The 21,124-nt window shown below is 40.6% G+C and overlaps 1 protein-coding gene across 3 annotated transcripts in view; it reads left to right on the top strand.

Moving 5' to 3' along the window:
* The window catches only part of si:ch211-169p10.1 (coiled-coil domain-containing protein 120), a 99,588-nt gene that overhangs the window by 49,333 nt on the left and 29,131 nt on the right, over positions 1-21,124 (top strand). Inside the window, exon 1 of one of the 3 annotated variants that reach the window (XM_037535763.1) lies at positions 3,298-3,594. The exons of the other annotated variants lie outside the window; for them this stretch is intronic. The gene's annotated coding sequence lies outside the window, so the exon portion shown is untranslated. Of the gene's footprint in view, positions 1-3,297; positions 3,595-21,124 lie in introns of those variants that run through there. 3 annotated transcript variants of the gene reach the window in all.

Below are 21,124 nucleotides of genomic sequence, written 5' to 3'. Positions count from 1 at the left end.
TGACCAACAGGACGGAAGCCACAATACAATCGGACGTTTTTCCCCATTTAATCATATGGCTGTGCTGTGGATTATGGGTTGTGATAACTATGCTCTGTGAAGCCACTGGATGACAGAGATATGTCCCAGTGATTGATTAAAGGCAGGAAAGCTTAGCCATTCTTAACCTCTGTCACACATAAGCCTGAAGCATTGGCTTCTGTTTATTACAAGAAAGATCTGATTACACTGAAATGGTCAGTGCGCATTCATTTCATAGAATACACTAGCCTGCGTTATGGGGAACACCCATTTGTAGAGAGGAAGGCCTTTGGTATGGTAATTCTGCCTTTTTGTCACCTGCTTTAGAGAAATTGGATCCATGGTTTTGTTTTTTTTATTGTCACATAAAAAGACATCATGACATTTTTAGATATGAATGAAAAAAATACATTTTCTCTCTTTCCTGACTTCCTTCAGCAGAGACAGAGTTCTTAATGCTCTACTCTCCCCTTTTAAAATTCGATGTGGTCAGTCGTGGGATTCTCTTTCATGCTTGCAAGCCAAGATTTAAAGGCAATTATTTTTCTTAATTCTGCATAATTCAGTTGCTAAGATGTAAACAATGTCAGTCAGAGTGGTTTGATTTGAAGAAATTATAGAGAAACATACTACCTTGAATTTCTTTACAATGGTCACCATAGGAACCAGGAGAGGTAAAGTCTAAAATGCCTGCACTTTTAAAAATACAGGCTAAAACCTTGCTGTAAAACTACGCAAGAAAGTGTCTCAGACACCAGGCAGTGTATTCATAACCATTGCTGCGAGGTCGCTTTTAGGGTGCTTTCACACTTACCATGTTTGGTCTGGACATTCTGACTTTTCAGTTTGGTCTGAACCAAAATGGCAAGTGTGAAAGGAGCTTCAGACCAAAATTTGGTCCGAAGAAAAGAGGTAGTCTCAGTTCTTTAGTGTGCGTGCCATGTGAAACCAAAACTAACAGCATCGAATGTATACAGTGTAATAAATCCATGAACCTGGGTTTGAACTTTCAGGTGTGAAAACGCCCTTAGAGGTGTTAAGTGCTTCGGATGTCTGGTTCCTATCACCACCACTGTTAACAGTTCTGTCTAGGTAAGTTTCTCTAAAACAGATAATTTCAAAACAAACCACTGTAAAGTACTTTATGTACATCTTTACCATTTAATTACTCAGAAATTTTGAAAAATAAGTAGAATTGCCCTTTAAATAAAACAGGATAAAACATGTGACCCTTTCTGAACTGAAATGCGCTTAAAAAAAAATAATAACAAAATACGTTCTCTCTTTCAATGATGTGTTGTCTCTTCTTCTGTTTGTTCTTAATGAAATGTCTCGGTAAATAAGATGGAAAGCGGGACTGGACTTTACCCCAAAAATATTTAATTACAAACAAAATGAAAGAAGTGATCCATAGATATATTCCAGTGAATGTATTCTTACAGATGTTTAAAAGTGATATCAACTCCAGCTACAGCTTCTGTAATGAGCATCCTGAAACCGGTTGCATTTGTTTTGGTGCTGTCCTTTTTTGATGAAATTCTGGCGCGATTTCTCAAAATATGTATCAATATTCTAGTTGATTTCTCTTCACTTTTTTAAATGTATTGTTTGGATTGATGGTTGCACTTAAAACAAGAATCAGTTCTGCCTTACTATTTCTGTTCATGTCATGGGCTGGAGGTTAAGGAACCGGCCTTGTGACGGCGGGGTCGCCGGTTCGATCTGACAGTATGTGACTGAAGTGCCCTTGGGCCAGGCACCTAACTGTTCCCAGGTGCTGTGGATAGGGCTGCCCACCGCTCTGGGCAAGTGTGCTCACTGCTCCCTAGTTTGTGTGTTCACTTGTGTGTGTGTGTGTGTGTGCTTCACTGCACGGATGGGTTAGAATGCGGGGGTGAAATTTCCCCGTTGTGGGACTAATATGGGTCAATTATTATTATTATGTATTTCATTATTATTATTATTTTAATTAATTGATTCTTCTTGCTAAATTCTTCATTCACAAATGCAAGTTCAGTAACATGAGGCCTTTTTTCTGAGTCTACATCTTGAAAATTTTAAAATAGGAAGAATAGAAATGCTATAAAATCTCTATCCGTTTACATTGTTTTTCCACTTAAATGGGAGCCCCCCCCCCCCATTCAAGGATTCAAGGATTCAAGGAGATTTTATTGTCATTCGCATCACATGGTACATGAGGTGGAACGAAATTAAGATCTCATGGTCCAGTTTACACCCAAGAGCTGTTATTAAAATAGATAAATAAATAGAAAGTACACAAGAGAGGGAGAGTAGGAGAGTAGGCAGTTAGCAGCAATATGAAGTCCAGAGTGCAAGTTTGCTATAGCAGCATGATATTGACTTAAAGCAGTGGATAAAGTGTCTAGATAAAGTGTCTCAGTGCGGTTTAAAGTGACAGTGCCCCCCAAGCAAACTGTTTATCTTTATTTCTTTCTTGTCCTCATGTCCCCTTATGTCCTCATGCCTCTCTGTGTTGTTGTTATTGTTACTCAATAAAAAGGTGCTTTAAACTGCAGGCTGGAGCTGGAGAAGCTTCAGCGAGCAGGATCGCTCTGTAGTCCATTTAAATGACCATCTTTTACATGAGAATAGCGCCCAGATAGAAGCTGTGCTCGAGTCCATTGGTTTGCAAATGAACCTGCGGGCCTTGATCCCTCAGGTTGGCTCAAAACAGACGAACCACGTTCTGGGTTTTCCACCAACAAGATCAGCGTTAGCCTGCAGTGACGCGAGGAGAACAATGCACCAAGTTACCATGAAGTACTTGAAGGTTTAGAGACCTCCTCACAAGCCAGCAGCGCTGCTCCACGCTGTCAGCAGGAGATCATTTAACATGTCATGCACACAGCCAACATGCTGAACTCGAGAGCAGCCAGCGTCTCCCTTGCTTCAAACCATCAGTTTGCAGCCACTTTGCGGAAACTTTGGCTTAAGATGTTTTAAGCTAAAGTGGCTAAAGGCAGAAGCGCCCACGTTAACTCCTACTGTAAACAGACGCGACCACATTCATGTCGGGCTCACAGCGTTCAGCGCTAACGACACCAAACCTCTACATTACTACATCAGTCTACAAGCCATAGTAATAATATATATCGACTGACGTGTTTCTTAAAAGCTGCGTGAAAACGAAAAAAAAAATTGCGAATTTATCCGTGAAATCGACTACTCCCGGGTCCTAGCGCCCACCCCTCCGTGAGCGTGTCGAATGGTATCGTCCAGGGAAGCGGCTCGTTGAGTTCAGTCGACCTGCTTCAGAAGTGAGAGGTGGAATGGCTCAGCGGAGTCCCTGGAGAGGGGTGCTCCACATATTAAAATAATTTTACAGTATAATATTCTGCTTTTCCGATGGAGCTCATCTGAAGCATCGAGACCGCTGCCGTGCTGAGGAGCTGAGCGATGTGTTTTTTTCCTCCTGCATTACCTGTTCTGAGGAATTTAAAAGCGCTGATGCGTGTTACATTAAGCGCATAGACTCTGCAGCGGAGCTTTGTCTGAACTCTTTCAACCTGGGGATCATGACTGAGGTGCCCTGGGTTTTAATGAAGTGACCAGGTAAGCGGTGGGTGCATTGACAGATTAGACTGACCTCTGCTCTGTTATGAGCGGGGAAGCCTGTTGGCTGGTGCTCAGAGCTTTGCTGTTGTTGAGGACTGTAACTAAAGCCACTTTTCCTCAATCTGCGCTGTGCCACTCACATCACTGGGAGCATATGGAGCAGTTGCATTCACTATTGTGCATACAAACTGATGACCAGGTTTATGAGAACTCCTGCATTGTTGAATTATGTGGTCAGCTGACCAGTCCATGTCACTGTGTGTGCTTACTCACGTTCCTTTATTAGCCAGAAACTTTTACAGTTGGGAACTTTTGATCTGTCTGTGATTTGTAGTGTCAACAAACAGCTGATCTGGGAAATGATTCCGGTTTGAGTCATGCCTTTGTTTTAACTTCACACAGTCCACAATTCTGGACATCTGAAGAAATGGGCATACTGTGGAAACGCCAGCGCAACTTTTCACCATTTGTTGTTGATGCCCATCAAACCCACATCCTACATTTTTTCTTATTCTTTTTCCGCTCCGAGGTCCATTTATGCCAGTCATGTGGTTTTATGCAGTGAAACATAGTCTTAATTCACTTTTATATGTCATATTTTTATCCCTTAGAATTAAACAGTCTGCTTTTGTTACTATTCCTTTCACACTGGCGTATGTAAACAACCTCTCCTCTGATTGGCTCTCCTATATTTTGCGGTCCGTATTGATAAAGCAGTGCAAGCTGAGACACTCCTTATAACTTTAATGTGAATGGGTGGAGCTAAACTGCTGTAAGCTGAACATGTGTTGGTTTTTGTGACATCACAAAAAGCAGTGCTTTCAAAATGGGCTTTTTTGCAGCTTAGTTTTCATATATATGGACTTTGTGACTTTGCATGCTATGTCAAACTCTAACTTTTTTATTTTGAGATGTGGGCCCTTTAAGTGTAGTCAAATCCAGTCTCGTTCATAGAGTCCTCTGTGGGAGTCGACTTTTATGACACACAGGTCTGTTTGTCTAGTGGTGAGCTGCGGATGCATCTGTACAAAGTCCTCCTCCTTTAGGATGCCCGGCCTTTCTCATTTCCATCCCTGAGGGGCTGCCGACCCGACGAGAGGTTCATTATTTGGTATTTCAGGTGTTTAATCCAGGCCAGGTTGGGTTAGTTAAAGCGCTGAGGCTGTGGCAGAACAAAGCAACCTGTATAACAGATTCTGAGAGCATTCTTAGCTTTGGGTACAGCACACAGTAAAGTAACCCTGTCCACATGCATGCTCACTTAAACATGCTGACTTCTGCTTGGTAAACCAGCTGACTGTGAGTGAAAGTCTAATTGTGGACAGATGTGATGATGGTGGGCATTGTTGAAGGTATTATTAGCTTATTGTCATGTAGCGAAAGGGTTCATCCTTGGAAAGTAGCTCACAGCTGGAGTTTACAGGACGTGAGGTTTCCACTGTGACCTGCTTTGAGCCGATCGTGGTATTTGCTCATAGTTTTAGGGGTGATGATTTTCACACAAGGCTGTGCTCAGAGCTGCGCTCAGTGGGAAACTTTGAGGCGGTCTTTAGCAAGGAGGTGTGCAGTGTTTGAATTTCAGCCTGCCCGCTCTGTAGGATGATCCAGCAGCCGACACACTGTCGTCTGAGCGTTTAATCTTTGACTCTTTCAAGAAGTTGCTAGAGAGGCTGGATTTGGTGATTTACCCCTTTATTACAGCTCCTTTAAGGGGCTCTCCACCAGTTTTTAAAATTTCTGAATGATTATTGATTTACTCCATTCTAGAAAAACTTAGTCACAATTGTTTACAGTGGTAGTGATAGGAACCAGGTGTCTAAGGAGTACATTTCTTGCCTAAAACATATTTAAAAAAATATATTCATGGTAGAGATAAATGGGTACATAAAATGCATGAAGAATTTAACATTTAAAAAAACTCATTTATGACTATAAACATTCCATATAAAAACTCAGAGAACGTGTAGGATTACTGGTGATTCTGGATAGTAAATAATTGGCTCTATTTGTGGTGTAGACCTCTGGTTCCTATCAAAATCCATTGTCTGAAGTTGTAACGTTTTCTAGAACATCAAATGAATGCACATCACTCTGAATGATGAACTTTGTTCACATCTTAAAGGTTGAATTACGCAGAAATTTTAAAACATTGGTGGAATTCCCCTTTAAGTAAAAGTATGGGAATTGTGGCAAATGCTTTTACCTTTTATCAGCACTTTTTCATAAGTGCCCAAAGTTCGGTTTGGTCAGGGTGATACCTGAACCCTGCTACATAACATTGACATGTCATGACATATGTTAAGTGACATAACAATGTCATATGACTATCATGTGTAATTATCATAAGGCTATGTCAACTCCTGACAGCAGATGATGCGCACCTTGACGTTTATGGCTTGGTCGTGTCACTGCTGTGTAGCAGACTGATTCATGCAGAATTACGTTGCGATTTTTTGGTACATGTGTGGCAGCAGCGTTCAAATACAGCGCAAGGGCTCATACCTGCTTCATGAACTGCAGTGAAGTTCAGGCGATCGCTCGTTCCAAACTTGGCCGATTCTGGTCATCCATGCCTAATTAAAAGTGGCAAAATGGAGCCAAAAATATAAAAAGTAAAAAGCTTTGACATTTAAACCTACTCAAGTGTATCATTGCTGCCGGAGCAAAGCCTTGTATCTCTGTTTTGTTTGTTTTCTATTTGTGTCACAATTTCACAACAAACAACAACAGAAAGGGTCCAAATGGCCTAAAATCAAATCTTGGTACGTTGGCTTACGGTCGTATGTAAAAGTTTGGTCAAATTCCGTATAATTTTTGATTTTCTAAGCAAACAGAAGTGAACACTTCCTCTACAGAGAACAGACTTCTGCACATTTTAATGCACAATTCCAGTTTATTTACTTTATTTAGCATTACAAATAACAAATGTGGCCTCTGCAAAAGTTATGGTACAATTTACATCTTTCCAAATATGTCAAACTCATCAAACACATAGAAATCGTGCAGTAAAATCTGCAGAAGAATTACATGTTTAAGGTCCTTGTAAAGGGCGTGTTAACTTATTTTCACTTGAGGTTACAATATAACCAATATAAAATACAGTATAATGCATTTTGAGGTGTTCAATATGTATTATATTGTATTCTACTGTGTTACTACTTTATAATAATTTATTATTGCTGTTTATATGATTTGTTTTTGTATTTTAGTGTTGACACATGCAGCACGAGTTCATCCATATGATAAGTGTAACTGTAGGTGTATTTAGTTTATCCAGTTTTATGTTTAAAATCTCAAGTACTCAAGTATAGTAGCAAAGTACAAGTACTCAAGTATTTTCCTCTCCTGGCTCCAGCTCATCCAAGCTGCACAGCCCTTTTACCTCAGCAGTGAGGTGGTGTTGTGTTTGCAGAGTTTCAGCTGAACTTTCATTTCCAGCTTGTTTATTGCACCCCTCATGTGTGGAAAAGACAACAGTGAATCGTAATTAACAAAAATTATGACTGTGCTGGCCTCACGGTGTGCTTGCTTGGCCAGTTCAGTCGTTTAGGGGGAGTGCATGGTTGCCTAGTGGGAAGGAGATTATTGAAGTGTTTGGAGAGCTACCTAGAAACCAGGCCTTCTCCTGTGGCACACGGCCAAGCCCTGCTCTCCCACTCTTTTGTGAAGGGAAGCTTAATGTGAGTTTATCTTGTTATCAGGTTAATGAATGCACTATCAGTGCTGTGTTCCTGCATGTGACCCTTTTATTTAACATCCTTTTATTTAACATCCTTTTTGTTTTGGTAAACTTCCTTAATCAGGGTCTCTGGAGTCTGGAGTGAGCTGTGATGTATTATGAGGACATAGTGGAGTTTCCTCCGAGCTAGCTGTTTGCTTTCTTGATGTGTTTAGTACCTTTAAAAACCCAGCGTCCATCCCTGCTCTTGGACAGGCTAAGGCCCAATCCCCTTCCTTATTTTTACCCCTCCCCCTTGTTTTTGAAAGTCACCCCTTGAAACTGATTTAAGTGGTAGTGGTTGAAATCTTCCTCTGTGAAGTGGGACCCTCAAATAATAAAGAGCATTACTTCATTAAAAGCTACTGGCGCTGCTCTGTAGACAACCCGGCTGGTCTGCAGTGACAGCAGAGGAGGGTGAAGTTCAGCAACGTCACTGCTGGGCTTGAGTTACATTTAGGGCATCATACACCTTCAAAGAGGGGAATAAATATTATGCAGTAATTCTTTATTATCACCCACGCCTAATTCTATGGTCATATGAAGCTGAAGTCAGCTTTTCGCCAGCTTCTTGTTTGAATTTTCCCGTTCCACCTTAAATGGAGCAGCGGTTCTTGACCATTTAAGTTGGAACGGGAAATTTAGCTAGCTAGCTGCACAGACATTAGCATACTGCTGGCAATTTTTTATGCTTGTTATGATGAATAGGACCATAGTACATTGAAATGACATTAAACTAAGATAATATAATGGTTATCGGAATTTTCTAACGGAGAAAATACTCACGTTTGTGGGTTTTGTGCAGTCATCTTGCTGTTTTTTATTTTTTCTCATAACACACTGTTTGGAGTTTGTTTGGAGGGCCATGTAGTCGTAACACTTCATCCTACCCCTCAATCACAACAAAACAGGGACACCCTACCCCTGGACGTGAATAAAAGGGGTAAGGGCTAAGTGATAGATGCAAGGGGTTAATGGGATTTTTCTTTTACTGTGGTGTATATTAGGGATGTACACTCTAGGCTTGTAATGCTGTTCCTCTCAGTAATGTATGCTACATTCAACAAGAAATTCCACTTGTGTTTTGACATGCCTGCATAAGTAAATAGTTGAGATATAAAGTCATTCAGAGTGGGTTGATGTGAAATGTACCATTCTAGAAAAATGTACTGATTCACCAAATTGTTCGTAGTGGTGGTGACAGGAACCAGACGTCTGAAGCTTTTAAAGGAAATGGTTCGGTGACAGCTTTCAGTTTCCCCCTTGCCCCAGACGATGTCGACATGTTCGACATGCTTACTGTATTGGAGCAGTGAGACTAAAATAGCTAGAAAACACTATAACTCAGTAGTCACCCAAATAGCCCAAATGTGAAAAATACAGCACCAAAAACCTTTTTCAGCTCACTCACACCACGTCCAGCTCTTCTTTAAGGTTGTGTAGACTTGTCCGGTCGGTTTGACGCAGTATGGTTTATTACATGGAATGAAAATGCTGACTTAAAAAAAAAAAAAATCCATTCATGGTGGTGATGCACATGCAGGCTGTTGTAAGGCAAAATAGTCCCTAAAGAGCTGATTTACACTGTTTTACCATCATCAGCATTCACTGTCATAACTCAGAGCACATGCAGCTTCACTGGTCATTTTGCATAGTAAATAAAATTTACATTGTAAACTCATGACCCCTGGTTCCTATCACCACCACTGTTAAGAAATCTGAATTGGCAAGTTTATCTAGAACTGCATATATCACAGCAAACCTCTCTGAATCATCGTGTTTGCTGTGATTTGATATTTAAATTATGCAGAAATTTCGCTGCATAAGAAGAGTTCCCCTGAAAATCCTGAGATGATTACGAACCTTTTTCAACCTTGTCCCCAAAACAGACAAAAAGACAAATCAAAATATTGTTCACTGCATGAAAACCAGTGATGTATGTACATTGTTATAAAATAACATCATATCCTTTAGAATCAAGGCATAGAACCAATCAATAAATCGTTATACCCCCTTACAAAAGCTTGTCTGAAGTACCCTAAGAATTCCATGGCCTACTTGTGTGCAAAAAGAAGATAGTACATTCATTCTCCTCATAATCAGCTGTTCCTTCATGGTCTTCGTGCATGACAAACATAGCTAACATTGCTGATGGGCTGCTGTTAAGTAAGCATATGTTTGACCAAGACAATTGACCAGCTTAATGAAATTCCATGTCGGGGTGTAATAGCTGTTTAGTCTTGCTCAGCCGGTGAGGCATGCCTGTAAGAGCAGGTTCTGCTGAGATACGGTGTAATCTCATGATGGTCTTTGCTGACGCTGCTGAGATTTTGAGGAGGGTGACATGTGCCTCTGTAAGCAAGTCTGACTTTATCAGTTTGTCTCTGTTTACATCGTATTGATTTGCCTGTGAATAGAGGATGTTGCACAGTCAGAGCGATTGATGTCTGTTGCATCTTCAGAGGAAGGACAGTGCAAATACACTGAGAGAACAGTGTTTTTTCTCTTAAACAGTTGAGTTTTCTACATTGGATCGACTTGTTGCTGTCAATATTTGGTACACGCTTAAAAATAAAGGTGCCAAAACAGTCTGAAGTGATACTGTAGTAGAATTACTTACGTTAGATATGATAGGGTTAATTATTTAAATATGCCAATATATTACACAAATGCACAGTTATGGCAGGTTATCTGAGGTTTGACCCAACTGTTTGCATGGTCATTTGTCATTGGGTCATTGACGGGATGTCAGTTTACTTCCTCTTCCAAGGCTGATGTAATCCACTCTTTGACTATGAGCTCATCCGCAAGGACTGATCAGTTAAGTTTCCTTAAACCAGTGGTTTAATTTCAGTCATCTTTTTCAGTGGCCAGTAATAACAAAAACATGCTGTACTTTTTATATAAATTGTTTCTCGCCTGTAACTTCATTAAATGAAGTGAAAAGATGAAAGCAGTACAAAGATGAGATTTTATATTTTATTCTATCAACTTTGTTATTCGTAAATATACTGTCATTCTGAAATTGAGGCCTGCAGAATGTTCCAAAACAAGTTGGGACGGAGGATTTTTAAACCAGGAACTTTGTTAAAACATTTTAAAAGGGCTAATAATAGGAAGGAACGTCCAGAAAAGGCCTAAGGCCAAGGCCAAAAATGCATCAGCAGATAGTCCAGCTGTTTAAAAACAACAGGCCTCATTCACCAATATCTTCCAAAAATTGTTTCTCAAATGTGTTCTTGAGAAAGGTCCTAAGAAAAAGTCTACGTGACGTATTCTTAAACTTCTGAATTATTTGCGTCTTTGCTCAGAACAAATCCCTCATTAGAAAACACTGGTGAATGTCAGAATCTCTGTGAAAAGTAGGTTTTAAGAAGAAATATCCTCTTATGAAAGATTGGTGAATGAGGACTAATGTTCCTCAATTAGTAACTGCGAGGATTTTAGGTATTTCAGCCTCTATGGTACATAATGTTATCAAGATATTCAGGGAATCCAGGAATATCTCTGTGCATAAAAAACAAGGCCAAAAACCACCAATGAAAATCCTTGACTTTCGATCCCTCCGAAGGCACTGCATTAAAAACGGACATGCTTCTGTGATGGACATCACTGCATGAGCTTACTTTCACAAACTGTTGTCGGTAAACACTGCTCCTCACTGCATCCACAGTTGTGAGTTAAGACTGTAATATGTAGAGAGGGAATTCATATGTCAACAAGGTCCTGAAACACTAACTTGTCGAACTCAGCTGAAACGGACTGATGCACGAAGACGAAAGGGACCAACCAGATTGTTACCAGCATAAAGTTCAAAAGCCAGGATGTGTCATGGTATAGCGGTGTGTTCATTTGTGAAAGCCCCATTAATGCTGAAATACACATACATTGAAGCAACATATGCTGCCTTTTAGATGCCGTCTTTTTCAGGCACACCCACACTACATCGTGCACATGTTACAACAGCATAGCCCATAACATTTCACAGCTGAAGACTTGTGTAAATTAAGAATGGCAAGAAATTCCCCTTCAGAACTAATTTCAGATAGAAAATGTGAATTGGCTGCATATAAGTTAATGTGTTCATAAAGACACATCATGGAACTTGTACTTTAGTATACTTACAAGATGTGCTGAATACTGTTTGTTTATGTAGCTGTGTAGCTAATTCTACTGTGTTTAGCATGTATGCTAGCAAAGTGTTTTTTTTATGTATATTGTCACTCTCAAAAAAAGAAAATGCAGCTTTTAACTCTGCATGTGCTTTGGTGTAATGGCAGACATTTGTTTTTGTGACAGTATGTGTGAAACATTGCAGTGTATTTCAAAAAGACAACCAGTGTTATCTACTAATTAAACCTAGCTAGAGAGAAGATGGCTAATCTTGCTGGGCTAATCATGCTTGACCACTTTAGGCTTGTATGTTAATAGTTGCATACAGTGAATAAAGAAAGACAATTAAATCATTGATTGCATTTTTTTATATGACAATTAATCGTCAGCTAAAATTTCATGACTTTCAAGAGTACCCTACTTAATCTAGTTAGCCACCATGGCATCAAACATGGTGACAATCTGTCAATGTTCATGTGACGCTGTTATATTACTGCACATATTACTACTATCTTGGAGGATAGAAATTTAAATGTAATTAGTGACATAAAAAGTAAGCAGTGATTTATGTAATTGTCAGTTCATATAAATAGTACAACAAGACAACAACAATCTTTTTGATCCTGATTTCTGAAGGTTAATATGAGGCAATAGTGCTAGCTCAGGTGTCGGCTATTTTCCTGCTCTGTTGCGGCTCCACAGCAGAATTAGATTTGTAGGTAAAAATAATCCTCCTTTGTAGGAAAATAAAGCTCTGCTGATCATTCCGCACAGTTTTAACAATAGATGATCTTAAATGCTGGAGTTAATGTAGCCTAGAACTGCCAATTCACCGACCTTAACCCTGAAGGTTGGCATGCAGACTGCAGGTCATGATAGCAACACAGACAACAATCTCACCTAGCTAGAAGCTAATAAAACAGCAAAGAAAAGATTTAAGATTAAGATTTGGATTAAGATTAACATAAGATTAAAATTTGGAGATGAATAGATTTGCGTTTATAAGCATTTTATTTGGTTTCCTGATACATTTAATCTGCAGCAATAAACTGTCACGCACTAAAAAGTTGTGAGGCTGAAGTCAGTTTCTCGTACGCCAGCTTCTTGTTAGAATTTTCCCGTTTCACCTTAAATGGTGCAACAGTTACATTTTGGTGCCTCAGGCAGCATTTAAGGTGGAACGGGAAAATTAGTTTAAGAATCTGGTGAACGACAAGCCTTGCAAAAAAGCAAACGAGAGACATTTTGCATTTTTGAGGAAAAGTGGCAGTAGCTGAGCTAAAGCTTAAAGCGGAGCAAAGTAAGTCTGTGTTTTCATTATATTATATTTTTTGCCTATAATAGAACAGCAGCCACAGACTGAGACATATTTACAGCTAAGTTGGTTGTAATGGATGTAAAATGTTGTGGCTCCCAAGCTGGTTTGATTTTTGTTGAACAGGACAGACAGAACACTGAGGCAGACAGAACACTGAGGCAGACAGAACACTGAGGCAGACAGAACACTGAGTTTACTTCATGACCTGCTCTTCAACACAGGAATACTTACCCTGGTTCCGCTTTTCCACTGACTCATTATAAACCGCAGGTCAACAGAATGATGTCCAGGGACATTTTATTTGGTTGGACGCAGTGAAGTTCAGCGAGCAGTTGCTGTATCTGCTGGAATTGCAGTTGATGAATGCAATTCAGCACAGGCCTGAAGCAGCTGCATGCATGCCGCTCCAGCTTGCCTTTGCCTGTACTGTCACAGTTTGTGCTCTCTCTCTCTCTCTCTCTCTCAGAGAGAGAGAGAGAGAGAGAGAGAGATAGAGAGAGAGAGAGAGAGAGAGAGAGAGAGAGAGAGAGAGAGAGAGAGAGAGAGAGAGAGAGAGAGAGAGAGACCGTCATGGGGCTTATTCTACTCTGATATGATTGTTTGAAGGAATTAGGCTGATCTGGTGGAAACAGTGATCAAGAGATGGGCTACAATTCAGTGCAGGCTTGATCCATCCGCTTTCCCCAGCCCCCATCATACAACCACACATGCACAGAGAGAGAGAAAGAGAGAGAGAGAAAGAGAGAGAGAGAAAGAGAATCCTTCCCGCTGGCTTTAAATATTCAAATGGGGCTCAGATTTGCATCCGTATGATTCCAGCTGCTCTATGCTGGGGTGTTGTTTTTCTTTTAAATGAACCCACTCTCTCTGTTCTGAGGCATGTGTGCATCCCTCAGTAGCCTCAAACGCCTCGCTACTCGCTAATTTATTCATTTAGCCCCATTCCCTCCTCTTTGATTCCCTCCTCTAGTGTTTCCTCCCTTTTTCTGCCCTTTTCCTTTAAAGCAGCCATAAAATCTTTCCTCCTATTTACATTTTTAAAAATATATGACCACGCTCTTTATACCAACCCATCTAAACGTGTTTTGGTGCTCCCCCCACTCCCCAGCCTCCGCTCAAACATCTCCATGTTACTTGTTGCTGTAGGTGCATTTTCCCTTTACAGCGTTCTCTCCACTCCGTACCTGCTTGGATTCATTGCTGTAACGTTCTGTGCGCTGTGGAAAGTTCAAAGGCTGGAAAAGAGCCGTAAATCCTCATCGGGCGGCTATAAAAGAGTCTGTAGCGCTGCTGAGGATAACACTCTGATTTAAAGCAGCTCCCACTTTCTCTACCAGACCTTTGAACAGAGCATCAGTGATATAGATTTACTTAATCCCCAGCAGCCTTTCAACTTTTATTTTCTTATTTAATCAGGTGGGACGTTGAGCGTTCGTCTGTGATATGAAATGGAATATGTTGATGAAAAATCACTTTTGCACAGTTGAATTAGAAACAGTAGCAGCTAAAAATTAACAGCACTAGCTAAAACAGTAGCAACAGCCATTTTGAAGCCTGAATTGTCTTTACTTTTGCCTGTTTTTATAGGCTTTGTTCACCCAGCAGGTAAATATGGGAAAACGCTCATCTGATCCTTTTTCCCCATATGTGACACAGATGTGTGTCTGTGAGTCAGTGTGAACAGCAAAAGCGCACTGAATCTGACATTTTCAATTACGATTCGAGTCACTTTCATATGTGGTACTGAAATCCGATGCGGCAGTGCGACTCAGTTTGAACAGCCAGATCAGAATTCATGAGTTTTACGGCAATCCAGCTCCACATTTGTTATAATATCACGGTGCTGAGACTCATAAACATTTAGACTGATGTTTCTGTACAGAAAATTAGAAGAGACTCATCCAAAAGCCTCTGTGTTTGAAGAGATGTAGAAAGAAATGGCGAACGTGGCCGGAGGAGAACGAGGCTGCAGCGTCAAAGAACAGTTAAAAGTCTAAAAGCAAAGTTTAAAGAATCAGAGGACACGAACCAAATTAGTGACTGACCTTTTTATGGGTCAGACACATTCTGGGTGATGAGCCCAGCTGTCAGTCAGTGAAGCTTCATGATCATTGTTGTGATGCTGGCGAAGTCGAAGCTGAACCCCCGGGAGCGGCTGGCGTTCGTTGGCAGTTGTGACTGTTTACCTCTGGATGAGCCGCGTGAAGCAACATGACACGTTGTTCTTTTGCACATGTGGGTCGGTTTGGGAGCTGATCTTTTCAGACTGATGTCGCATGCAGATCACATTTAAAAGATAACGAGAACAGCCAAACAAAAATCGGATTTGGTGAGAAAATCACATTTGGGCCACTTTTACCTGCTGTGTGAATGTAGCCATAGGCAACAGTGTGTCACAGAGTCAGAAACCATAATTTGAGATGACTTAAAATGGAATTTCATGTTTTTTTTTTCTGTATAATTCAGTAGTTCAGGTGTAACCAAAGTCATTCAGAGTTGTTTGCTGTAAAACAGGCTATTCTAGAAAAAATGACTGCGTCTGAAGCGGTTACCAATATGCTGCACGATTTCCAAGACATTGCTTTAGGATTTTTTGAGAGACATTTTTTAAATTATGTTCATGGCAAAGAGGCACATTTAGGGTATTGTGAGTCAAAATAGTCGCCAAAAAACTTGCCACCGTTTTACCATCACATTACGTATGAAAACACAGTGGACACACCCAGAAAGCAAGAGGATCAGCAACAACATTTTCATCAAAATCATTCATTTTTGCAATAATTGTTTTAGCTTATTTTGCAAAATCAAATGCAGTGAATTTAAAATCCATTTGAGGAGATTAAAAACTAGTTAGGCCTTATATGCAAGACAGTAATCTGGTGGTCCGAGCATGGCATACAGTCAGTTGCCGGCCTTATCAAGCCAGCGTTCCGATATATTTTTGATGTCTGGATAAGTTGGCCCATTTTTTTTTTGGATAGTGACTATAAAATCATGATCCTGGTTCCTGTCACCACCACTGTAAAGACATCTGAGCGAGTCTCAGGAAATGGGAGTGAATGGCTAAAAACAAAAAGCTAAAATAGTTTCTAAGCACTTGCCCAGAACTTTCCTTTAATTTTAGAAAGTAGATGGTTGTATTTCATTAAAAGGCAAAGGGGTTTTGCACAGCAGAAAGCTAGCAATACTGCTACTGTGTGCTGATTGGTTGGCAAGTGGAGCAGCTCATTGGCTGTCCGTGCTCACTGACGTCATAAACTCCTATAACTCCTATAATGAATGCGTTCTTTCATATTATAATATTGATTTATTCAACCATGATTTTGCAATCAAATGCTATCATTTTCTATTGAATGCTCCATCTCAACCCATTCATTTTGGCCTTGCTCAGGAGCGCCCTCTAATGTTCAGGAAAGAAATAGTAGAACGGTCGATAATTCTCTTCTCGACAAGTTCTCTGGAATTTCTCTTCTACAAACATGTATCTGAAAGTACATATCCAGAGTACATGACTGAAAACCCTTTTCTACACTAACGGTTGTGCTTCTTCTCCTTGTTTTGGAAGATTTCTCCATTATGTATGACCCACCTGCTGTGATAACGGATGTATATTTCACATGTTGCTTGGCAGTGTGGCTGTTTTGGAGGGGAATACAGAAGCAGGGCTTTGTAGTGGGACGCCTCTGTTTTGCGGTTAGCTGTAACATGTCATGCTAGTGTTAAGGGTGTTCTTTTTCGTCCCCCCACAGCTCTCCCCTGCCTGCAGACATAGGCAGCATGTGCCTCCCAGATGTGCAGGTAGTTCCTGATGTTTATCCCACATGGCTTGGTGCTTCGTAACAATGACTTTAGAACATCTCCAGAGGACCCAAGCCTGTGTATGCAGATAGAGGTGCTGAGCAGAGAGATAAGAGATGAAAGTGTGTTGATTCTGCAGCCTGTAAGCTTAACTAGAGGAGCTTGATTAGGTTTGGGGGTCATACAAATCTTTCAGGGTTGGACTGCTGGTCAGAGATCAGTTTCGACTCTAATATGATCATATAGATCACAGAGGGTAACTGATCCTAGATCAGCGCTGTTCCTCCGTGGTTCCTCCCACATGTGGCCATGGTTTTCATGTGTGGAAGACAATTTTCATGGTTAATTTTCTTGGGATTGCTTTGTTCTAAAGAAAGAGCCCATATGATGAAGTTAACGTGGCTCATGTTCCAGGAATCTGGACATGGCTGAGAATGGAAACAGGTTCATGGCTAAATCAAAGGTGCACGACGGCGTTTTAGGTCCACAGTGAATAAAAAAAAAAAGTAGACTTCAAGAAAAAAGTCATAATATTTCAAGAATAAAGTCGTAATATTTGGAGTATAAAGTGGGCTAACTGTAGGGGGGCTGCCATAACGCATTGGGGCCTCAGTTGCTGTAGTGACCCCGGAGTTTCCCTCACTCCTGTCTCTCTGTGTATCGATCATTTTGATTATCATCTCACTGTCTGAGAAACTTCATGCCCTCTTTGAATGGCGTGGTGATGTAGCCCCCAATAGCTGAGTAGACCACCCTGCCTGCAATCCTCCTTCAACAACACAGACAGTGTTCTCCGAGTCCGTCTGGCTCTTTATTGTAAATAAACAGTTTCCTGCTCAGCTGTTTCTTATACTAATAACAGGTTGGTTCTGATGTGTCAGGAGAGACAGAGAGTTTCTTTATGGGTGAATCGATAGGAATGTATAGCTCCACCAACTCAGCGCCCCTCATTTAACACGAGGAGGTGCTCCCTTCCCTTTGACCACAATATTGCGATCTTTCCTGGTATTTATGCCACTTTGATATATACTTTTTCTCTAAGTAGTATGACTTGAAATATTATCACTAATAATAATATTATAAATTTTTCTCAAAATAGTACAACTTTTCTCTCAAAGTCTACTATTTTTTTATTTTTATTACCAGTGGCCCTAAAACGCTGTTGTAAATGTGATGGTACAACTTTCACTGAACTGTTTTTTTCATTGGACAGAGATAAAGCTTCAACTCACAACTCCTCAAACCCCCTTATTAAAGCTACACTGTAGTGTGTAATTGCATGCAACATGCAGAAGAATATTTTGTAACATGGGTTGTGCTTTGGGCTCCTTCCCTAAGGGGATGAATCTGATGATTGCGAGCTCACTGAAAGACCATTCAAAGGTGATGGACATGTCATCTGAGGATGTAAGTGAATTATAACCTGTTGTATTCATATCTTCATCAGTGTAATGTTGATTTTGCATTTGAGACCTAAACATCGACCCGGACCTTCTTTTTGAGCCTGTCTGTGTGAAATTAATATGTAACATAGTTCTGAAAACTGGCTGGACACCTCTAACGTTTAAATGATTATATACTTTACATGCACCCTAATAATCCATTGATAATCGGACTAATAGCTCAAATGGAATATAATACATCTGCGTATACTCCTCAATGGGAATTATCTAGTCCAATTGAGGCCATTTGGAATACACTTTTTATCCGACTGAATGAGGTGGGTAATCCTGTAAATAATCCATTAAATAGATGAATAAAAACCATATAAATGCCTATATCCGATTACATTCCCAATCAGAAAGTTTAAGTATGGTCTGCAGAGGAGATTAATTTTATGCTCTGATCTTTAAAAGATCGTTCTGTCTCAGAACACGGCATCTTCCTCTCTCCCTTCTTTAATAAGAACAATAGGAAAATGTTTTCCTGAGTCTGACATCATTTTAAAGCAGTTAAAAACACAAGCACTGCTCACTGCTGCTCATCTCACTCTGACTGGAGTCACGTGATGCTCGTTGTCAAGGTAACGTCTACAGTAAGTGTACTCTACGTATGCGCGTAAGTTTAGACCGGATTACTTGTAGTGTTAATGTAAACAGATTTTTCAACAGATTAGAGTGAGCATAAACACCTCAGTCTAAATCTGTAAGCTGGATGTATTCAATCAGATTGGAAAAAATCTTTGCATGTAAACAGCTATTGGGACCCGCAGCAGCACATGCACACCATTTTTACCTTGTTCTGGGTTCTCCTGACTCAGTAATGCAACTTCTTTCAGTTTGAACAAAAAAATGGTACATAGGGCAGCTGGAACTTTAAGTGTCCCCCGATGTGTGTTATACTGTGATACTGTATTATATTTCAGAAATGTGGTGATTTTTTTTATGAATACCACCTACAACTACTGGGAATGTAGAGTATGAGGACTGTGGTCCAGCTAAGCTAGGCCTGCCTAGACTTGTTGAAATAATAACAACTCACTCAGGCACATGTATGATAGGTATGTTTACTACACTCAGTGCTGCTCTTATCATAAAGCATCATCATAGCCAAACATGTTATGTTCTTGCTCCTGTAATCAGCTGGTCAACTACATGCTGGTAGAGTGTGATGGTTCAGTTTTGTCAAAATGAACTGATGTCCTCTCTTCTATTCATGGCTTGTTCACTGTACTCAGCTACATGTCCACTACTACCTTCTTTAGTGTTGAGGGTTTCTAGTGCTAAATGATTAAACTTTTATTAGATTATATGTATTATAAACATACCACTTATGTTCCCTGGTGCATCATTTACAGTGATGTAACCCAGACTATGATAACAAACAGCACAGTGTCCACTTTACCTCGCTGTAGGAAAAGCTGCATTATGAAATCATTGTCTTTGGGGAATTTTAGGCTGCACCTGTGCTGAATCAGCAGAGCAGACTGTGCTCAACTACTGAACTGAACGTGCTCTTGTCTGGTTTATCAGATTGTCACTACCTACTAGTCAATTTCCAAAGTATACCTGTAGATTAGCATGATCTCCTTGTCATAATGCTTATTGGTGTCCATTCATTGGCCATGCTAACACTGGTTGTAATGTAACATGAGTATTGAGTATGTATGCGATGTTGCCAAAAGTATGTGGACGCCTGACCATCACACCTGTATGAGCTTGTTGGTCATCCCTTTCTAAAATCATGGGCATTAACATGGAGTCGCCTCCCTTTGCAGCTATTACAGCCTCCACTCTTCTGGAAAGGCTTCCCACAAGATGGGAATATGCACACATATAATTAAAAAAAATATGCATTTGTGAGATCAGGCAGTGATGTTGGATGAGAAGGCCTGACTTGTAATCATCGTTCAAATTCATCCCAAAAGGGCTCAGTGGGGTTGAGGTCAGGGCTCTGTGCAGGCCCCTGGAGTTCCTCCACACCACACACCTCAACCATTTATTTATGGGCCTTGATTTGTGCATAGGGACACAGTCATGCTGGAACAGGAAAGGACCTTCCTCAAAGTCCCACTGTAGCTGTCACAACAAGCATATAATTGTCTCAAGTGTCTTTGTATGCTGTAGCATCAACATTATCCTTTACTGGAACTAAGGGGCCCAGTCCTTGAAAAACAGCCCCAGCCCATTATCCCTCCTCAACCAAACTTTACCACTGACACCATGCACTTGTTCTTCCTGGTAAAGAATGTGTCTTACAAGAATGTAAGTGAATTATTTACTACTGTTATCATATCTTCATCAATATAATGTTGTTTTTGCATTTGAGGCTTAAACATTGAGCTGGACCTTTTTGTCGTGCCTGTTTGTGTGATGGTGATATGTAAAGGCATATGACATGGACTGACATCTCTGACCTAAATTTGTGAATTACTGTTTTAGGCTTTACAGGTCAGCAGCAGCACATGGGTTTAGTGATACGAGTAATACCACTTTTTCAATTTTAACAAAAAATCTTGCATAGTACAGTTTTCCTCACTAAATTTGGGCAGGTTCAGAGTGTGTGTAGAATTGTAAAGTGCTAGTGAGAGCTCAGGACTTATAGGAGTTATAGTTAAATGCATTTTGAAAATCAAACATGTTTACTGCTAGTGTTGAATGTGAACGGACGGTGGCAAGTGGACTTGTGTGAATGCATATGTTCCTGCCATCTGCTGTCTGCAGCCCCTCAGCCGGCTCTCTGCTGGAGCCACTGCTGCTGCCTGTCAGAGGAAATGTGCCCTCCACCTGGCCTGCTGGGAGGGGGGCTCTGGTTGGGCTGGGGGTGGAGGTGTAGAGGGAATTGGTGCGGGCAGAGTTTTGGGGTTCATCCACAGGAAAGGGGTGTTGGAGGACAGGAGAGAGGGAGAGAGTGTGGTGGAGAGCAAAAAGGTGAGGAACTTGCGTTTCCCATCAAAGTTTCTCCGAAGGGTTGTGCTTCAGGCCTCGATGTTATCATGCCTCACACTCATTACGCCTCATTCTTTCTGGAGTAAGTCTGGTTGGCTTCATCCGTGTCATATGTGACCCGTTAAACCCTGTTTAGCCTCTACTGAAAATCTGCAGCTGTAGCCAAGCTGCATGTGTTGAAGCTGTCGGTTG

This window comes from Pygocentrus nattereri, chromosome 28 (assembly GCF_015220715.1).
Source record: "Pygocentrus nattereri isolate fPygNat1 chromosome 28, fPygNat1.pri, whole genome shotgun sequence".
NCBI lineage: Eukaryota > Metazoa > Chordata > Actinopteri > Characiformes > Serrasalmidae > Pygocentrus > Pygocentrus nattereri.
The sequence above is the reverse complement of the archived record's forward strand: the minus strand, read 5'-3'. Positions and strand labels throughout refer to the sequence as shown.